An 8,166-nucleotide genomic window follows, 5' to 3' on the forward strand; every position below is an offset into this window, starting at 1 on the left:
CGAGGTTAGCTCCAAAACCTTTTTAAACCCTTTTTAAAATGCCCAACTTTACAATATTACAAAACATGTTTAGAAGCCTGACACAAGCAAGATTTCAGTTTTTATAATGTCTAATTTCACCCTTTGTAACAACTGCACATGGGTGCATGTCATTAAAACTCAGTATCGTGTGTCTGGATCTTGATAAGGCTTATATTTAGGGCCACTTTGATTGGCACCCTTGCCAAACAGCTGTCTGCCGGGTCTCACCTCAGCTCATTGAAGTCAGTAAAGTGGACCTCTTGGTACCTTCTGGAGCATTTTAATGCAAGGTAATATTGCCTTCAGACCGTTCCAGACATTTTCACAGAATTCTGGTAGTACTTTGATGCTAAACACTAATTAGCATGGATGTTTGTCTGTGTGATCTTCTCATCCAATCATGGCCACTTCTGGCTCCAAAACACCTACATAAATCCAGACATACAGGAAACCAACAATCCACTGCTTGACCTGCCAACATGGGGTTTGCATTACACAAAACCCAAAGTGTCAAATTGTCACATGATGTGCAAGAGCACAAAAAATTAAATCACACCTGCTGATTTATGCAAATTGACAACGAAATGAGCACATATACGCCTTATACTCACACACTGCTATCATCATTACTGACATATACTGGTTAATTGATCCCTCAGCTCTCTTGTTTTTGTCTGGTTGATATTTCCCTACTGCTCATTAGTCTGAGGGAAACACGGTGGAGCGCACAGATCAGAGAGAGCTCGCACAATATTGATGACACCATGCTGAATACTCTGAGGACACAGAGGCGAGCAAAGGAGCTTAATTTTCTGATTAGTTAACACCGCGAACGTCCAAAATGTACGTGTATGTGTTTGAGCGCACTCCTGCTTGAGTGACAAAAACAAAAAGACAAAAACATTCATTATTCAGCGGCGAGACAAGAAGACTGAATCCCCTGAAGGTTACCTTGACACAGAAAACATTCAAAACAACCTCAGCCAAGCTCGGAGACAAAACAAAAAGGAGAAAGAGAGGGGGGGGGGGGGGGGGGGGGGGGGTGTTTGTGTTATTTGTAAAGGCAGCGTGCAACAAGCTAAAGTAGCACCATGAAAATCTGGACGCTGCAGCTGTTTTCATGCTTTAACTCGTCTGAATGAGATTTTAATAGGAGGAAGGACACAGTGATAAGCTGTTTTATATGGGTGGTGTCACAGCTTTGTTTAGGCTTATGGGTGCAGTGTGTAGTATACAGTGTGCAGTGACGGTAACACCGCTGAAACAGTCCAGCTACTAGTTTGCCTTGCTTTTCTGTGGGAACATAAATCTTTATGATAAAGTGGGAGAAGAGGATATATCGCTGCAATAAGGATAGTGGAATATAGTTATGTTAGAAAAAAAATAGTTTGTTTCTCGGTGTATAAAGTAGGCTTTTATCTGTTTTATTTAAAGCTCTTTTACAGATTATAAAATATAGGAGTTTGACATCCTTCATGTATAAGTGTAACCTAAATATATACACGAAATCAATTTCCAGGCCAGTATGGGAATAGAAGTAGCAGCTATGCAAACTAAGCACAAAAAGTAAGGAAATTTGTGTTTGGTTGATGTTTTCTGTGTTGCAAAAATGCTTCTTGGAAATAAATCTTAAATAGAACTACAATTATGATCTGCTGTATCAGTTGAGGGTTATGAATTATGTGACTAATTTGAGAGTAAGAAAAAAGAAAGAAGATTAAGATTAATCTGATAATCAAAGGAGCTTGCAAGAAGTTGCTTGAAGACGTTTCACCTCTCATCCGAGAAGTTGCCTTTCCTCGACTGCGCTGTGCACATTGAAGAGAACGGCAACCTCAACATCGAAGTTTACCGGAAGCCCACACACACGGACCAGTACCTCCTGTTTGACTCCCATCACCCTCTGGAACACAAACTTGGAGTAATCAGGACCCTACACCACCGGGCAGAACATGTTCCCACTAAGCCTGAAGGGAAAAAGAAGGAACACACACATGTAAAGGAAGCACTCAAAACATGTGGTTATCCTAAATGGGCGTTCTTAAAGTCAGCAAAGAGGCACAGAAAAGAAGATCAGACACCAGCGAGGGAGGATAAGAAGGACAGACGCAACAACATTGTCATCCCCTATGTAGCCGGTGTATCAGAAAAACTCAGCTGTATCAGCAACACACTCAGACAAAAACTGGTTCACCCGAAAGACAAAACTCCAAAACACAGAATTAACAATGTGCTGTACAGTGCAGCGAGGAATGCCCAGACCTCTACATTGGAGAGACCAAACAGCCACTTCACAAGCGCATGGCACAACACAGAAGAGCCACCTCCACAGGACAAGACTCAGCTGTCCATCTGCATCTAAAGGTCAAAGGTCACTCTTTTGAGGATGCCAATGTTCACATTTTGGACAGAGAGGACAGATGGTTTGAAAGAGGAGTGAAAGAAGCATCTATGTCCACTGTGAGCGACCATCTTTGAACAGAGGCGGTGGTTTACGACACCAACTCTCTGCCATCTATAATCCAGTTTGAGTTCCCTCCCCAGACGCCTTAACGCCCACTCACACCCTGGGCCATCTGACCTCAGGAATTCGCATGATAAGGTGGGGCCAGGTTTCACAATGAACTCACCCGAAACCCTGGCTGATTGGGACCCACACCCAGTTCCACACCTTGGCTCAGGCGATTAGAGGATCATCAGGGGGTCCTTTTGTGCCTCTGTGGGGGGACACTCCCACTAGGGTTATATCTGGGACTCTCCACCATTTGACCTTAGAACTGAAGAAGCTTCTCGGATGAGAGGTGAAACGTCTTCAAGTAACTTAAAGAAGTCCAGACGCTTTTCTTTGCAAGCTCCTTTGACTACGATGACCTGGATGACTGAGAACCTTCACAGACATTAATCTGATAGCTTCGCTCCCATTAGTACCAGTAGACACTCCTGATGGTGTAACTGAAGAGGCTGTGTATACTCAGTAAAGTGCACTTTCCTCGATCTCACACGGTCCTGACTTAGCCATCCCATCTGGAACTCTATCTTATGCTTGGGGTTAGCATCTTGCCCAAGAATATTTGGCATGCAGACTATATCAAACCACCAACCTTCCCATTAGTAGATGACCTGCTCTGTCTTTTTAACTGTTCACTGCTGTACATAGTTTATTTTAGGCCTGCTATGCGTTCTTCTTCTTTAGTCCGCCTGGCTGTAGTTCAGGAGATATAACAGGTCATCTACTAAGTGCATGGTTGGTTGTGTGATCCCTGCCTCTCCAGTCTGCCTGCCAAAGTATCCTTAAGCAAGACAAACCTATGTTTGAACCCTATGTTGCTCTCAGATGTGTTCATGGGAGTGTGAATGCTAGATAGAAAGCACATAGGTGTAGAAAAAATGCCTTAAATGACTGTGGGTGAATGAGGCATGTCAAGTGTATAAAGTGCTTTGAGTGCTTGAGTAGAAGAGCGTTACATAAGAACCAGTCCATTTACCATTTACAGTCCAATTTCCCCAAATTTTTAACGGACACACTGCACACCATATTTCAAGTTTTCAGCTAATAGATTTTTGGGAATCATCCTGCTGGCACAAGAATACCTGTTATGTTTTGCATTTTTCAAAGATTCAACTAAAGAAAAGGAACAAAAATATTCCCCTGGAAATGATCAGGTACAAGGACTGGACTGAAAATGGGCGAAGAAGAAGCCCATGTCCAAAGAAATTCTTCAGACCTTCAAGTCTTCAAAAAGCCTGGAAAACCATTGTTAAAGACTGTTTGGAAGTTGAATATAAAAAAATGAGGGTAGACTCAGGACTTTTCAGAGTATTTTAAGTCACTCTGTGTGGTCTGCAACTAACCTGATACCACATATTCAATTATTTAAATTACACTCATATGAAGTATCTGGATCATCTATTAAAAGTTTTTTACTCACAAATTTACTTTGATCAAATTGTGTTTGCCTCTAACTTTAACAACTTGATGACTCGTGTACTATGGTTTTGTTTTTTTGTGTTTGATTTTCCAAGTTGTTCTGACTTGAGGGAAGCCAATATATTTTTTCTTTTTTTTTTGACAAATACTCCTGTTAACAAACCATTAAAACTCTAAAAGGTTGATTCTGTTCATCTGGATGTAGAGTTTTGTGGGAGAAACGTTTCGTCACTCATCCAAGTGACTTCTTCAGTCTCAGCTGACTGCAGGTTTCCCCAAATCTTATAAACAGTACATTTGCATAATGACTGAAACCAGCCCACTGAGGAACAATGGGCTGGGAGGTCACCTTCATCATAATTATGCAAATTCTCATGACCATTGATCAACAACCACTGATCAAAGACCACTAATCAATGGCCATGAGTATCGTTCACAGAGAGTTGGGGGATGGCTGCAATCACAGCATTGTACGATGGTGACAGATGTACCCTTAGGCCCCCTCCTCGATTCAGGGACGGTCTTTCCCTTTTCACGTAAACCATTAAAACATCCCCCTTTGTATAATCTGTGAATCTCTCTGATCTATAATTAAAACAGGGATAAAAGCCGACTGATAGCACGCTTATCTCTTTATCCCAAGTGTGGCAGCAGCCTCACAAAGTGACGGGTTACAAAAGTCAAGAGGTGCATGACCTGCAGAGTTTGCGAAGTACCACACAGGGTTTATATAATGGCACTAAGCTCACACTTCAGCCTCTACCTGCACCAAGTCTCTGCCTCGGGCAAACTTTTATAGTATTTTTCCAAATTATTCAGTGGTGGAGTCAAGCTAAGAACTGGGTTAAAGGTCAACTTTAATTCATGGTCCAATAAAATAAACAGACATGAAAACATTTTTTCTTTAACTAGACACACTGATTTTAGACTGATCCCTACTATAGATGGTATAAAAGATAGGCCTGGCTTCTGGGTCTGAGTAATGAAGCCCACACATTTGTTTTCATGCCCACTTGGGGGGCGATAGCTGCGGTTGCAAAAAGACTTCCAGTTATTTAGAAGTCTATGGGGACGGCCCTCATGCTTGACCTCTGTGAACACTTTTCTGATGAGTTTATGGACTCAGTCACTCATTTTGGGTTACACTAAATAAAACACTAACTTTATTTTGTATATTTTGATTATTCAAAGTAACAGAAAAGAGGATTATCCAGGGCAAATGACATAATGACATGACATGATTTAAAAAGGGGGGGCTCGCAAACAAGAAAGGAAGTAAGAGATATAAGAGAAGATGGGATGGCTATGCTGTCCAACCAAACCTACCCTAATTCTTACAATCAGTTGCCGCAGTCCCTAAGGCTGATCTGATCTAGCTAAGCAGTGATCCAAGGGCACCCAGCCAGGAGTGTAGGGGTTTGGCTTCTCATCTCTATCTCAATTATATTAGCATCATTAGATGAAATATGATTTGTGCCTCTTCCACTTCCTCTGCTCCATCCTCAGACGCACAGTACTGAGTAAATTTCCCAGAATGTGAGAGACAACACAAATACAAATACACCCTATTAGGCACATGGGCAGCGCATCAAACTCTATCAGCGTGCACAAAAACACTTGCTGTTGAAGTAGTGATGGCATTATTGTCAAGAGGATCCAGAGAGGCTGGGAAGGGCCTGAAATTAGAAGAATGAAAAGAGAAGAAGAGGAGCAGAAATCTGCGGGGAGATGCCATCAAAAAGCCTGTTTTGAATTATAGATCGCCTCTGCCTCAACATATGTGAGTCAATCCATGATTTCAAAAAGTATGAGCTATTGGAAGTGCATCAATGATTTACAGATCAAACATTATATATTATCTGTTGAACATGTTTCCCACAGGGTGTAATGAGATCCTGGGAAAAAAAATCTGATTTTGGAAGATGAAGAAGGCGTCCTTCACAGCAGGAGGAAAAATAGCAGGAGGTACAGCGAGATTCAGTGATGCTCAGCTCCATCCATGAAGCTTTACAGTGCCGACACTCTGGAGATCGGATTTTATTTGATGCAGGCTGCACACATTATCCTTCCATGTCCAACACACTGGTGTTTCACTTGGTAATGTGGTGTTAAATAATGGATTTGTTTCCCCTGTCAGTGTATCAGATGTATGGATAGGATGGTATGTGTGCACAGGGAAGGATTTGCTCATAGATCATGCATGCATTTTTGGATGTGTACGAATAACTGAGGCCATCAAAAATTGATTTTGTTCCATCTGGCAGATAAGTTAAAGACGGACACTTGAAGCAGTCTGAAGAGTGGAAACTCTGTCTACATCCTTTATCACCACAGCACGCTGGAGCTCATTTATATCACTGTATGTCACTTATCAAGCTAGGTAACTGCTTTCTTTAAATTAGCAGTTAACATTAACACTTTTCTTTTATCATTAACGTAGTGGATGCTCATAATAAGCAAGCTCAGGTTTAAGTGCTGAGTGTGTGTAGACAGTTGTTGTACGCACTTTTGGACACACAAGCCCCACTCATTTGCTGTTCATGCTAATTTGTGTGTGAGGGGCAGCCAATCAGAAGAGAGCTGGATTAAAGGGAGTTTAAAAAAAAGACTTAGGTTGAACTGGGGTTGGGGGTGCTGCATCAAGAGCCATTACAAAATAAACAAGGATTTATTTTGAACTGTAAACCATACAAAACAACTAAAGTCCAAGATTAATGATATGGAGCTGTCCCCCTTAAACCATTCAAACCATTTTTCTTAAATCACTGTTATTCTGTACGCAAACCAGTGTGTATTAAAATTTGTAGTTTTTACATTTTAAAATATGAGAATATTTTCTTTGTGCATCGGTATGTTTTTTTAAAATAACTTTTTATTCCATTTTATCACAGTTAGCACTGTAATGTCACAAAAACAAGGCTCTGGGTTCCAGTCTGCTGAACCTTTCTGTGTGGAGTTCGGATGTTCAGTCCAAAGACATGCCTGTTATGAAAGTACAGGGCCACCTACACGTTACACCAACAGGAGCTGCTTAGCCATGGAAACCCATGAAGCTCCCACCAGAGATGGGTAACGCGTTACTGTAATCTGATTAATTTTTTCAAATAACGAGTAAAGTAAGGGATTACTATTGCAAAAACGGTAATTAGATTACCGTTACTTTCCCGTAGGAACGCTGCGTTACTGCGTTACTAAAACCGTGATTTTTTTTGCGAGAATGTCTCATGACAGTGACGTAAGCGAGTGCGACGTTCGTGACAACAGCTGTGTGCAGATCAACAATGGATCATATATCGAGTGCGGGAGAGAGTATGAGCGTGCAGCGTTTAAAGCGTGGAAGTACTGACCTTACTTTGAGTTTGATTCCATAAAAAGTGACAAAAACATTAGTGTCCGTTGTGCGTGGGAAGAAAACTTCTTTTTACAGCAAAAAAACCCCTAAACTTCCGAGCAAGCACCGAGTAGCTACGACGTAATGGGAAACTCACAGAGAAACTCGCGGATTCTTCCACTGACCGCTGCGGCACACCTGCACCAGGGTAAACCTCCGCCTACCCCACTCCTGCTTTACAGGTGAAAATAGAGCAACAGGACCGCTAGTCTTTGACTTTATTTATTTTCTGCTGTGTTTTACTTGCATCTATTTGAAAGACTGAGTGTAAACACACAAAAAAATATTTTATGTGCTGAAATGTGCAGAAAATAGGTTTAAATGTTAAACAAATTTATTCAAGTCAGAGAATGTTGCATTTAATTAAATTTTTGCTTGATGCATAAAGTTAAAAGATTAAAACTAATAAAACAAGTTTTAAAAAGAGACTTTTCATTTGATTACATTTTGTATGATGGATTGTAGAAAAAGTAGAATTGGGCTGAAAGATCTATCACTTTATCACCTATTCAGGTTGTAAATCGTGTTTTAAAAAAGTAACTAAGTAACTAAGTAATTAATTACTTTTGAAAATAATTAATCAGTAAAGTAACAGGATTACGTTTTGGGGAAGTAATCAGTAATTAGTTACTGGTTACTTTTTTCAAGTAACTGGACCAACACTGGCTCCCACTGATGTTGATGGCAGTTTGTTGCTCTGCAGTTACTGAGACAGCAGAATGTTGGAGGCTTTTACTCAATGTATGCCTCCAAACTCTGCAAATCTGCTGTAACATGGTGTGACACTTTATGTCTGAGGAGCTATGGTTCCTAAACACCTGAATTC

This window comes from Neolamprologus brichardi, chromosome 22 (genome assembly GCF_056152115.1).
Source record: "Neolamprologus brichardi isolate AB-2024 chromosome 22, ASM5615211v1, whole genome shotgun sequence".
Classification (NCBI taxonomy): domain Eukaryota; kingdom Metazoa; phylum Chordata; class Actinopteri; order Cichliformes; family Cichlidae; genus Neolamprologus; species Neolamprologus brichardi.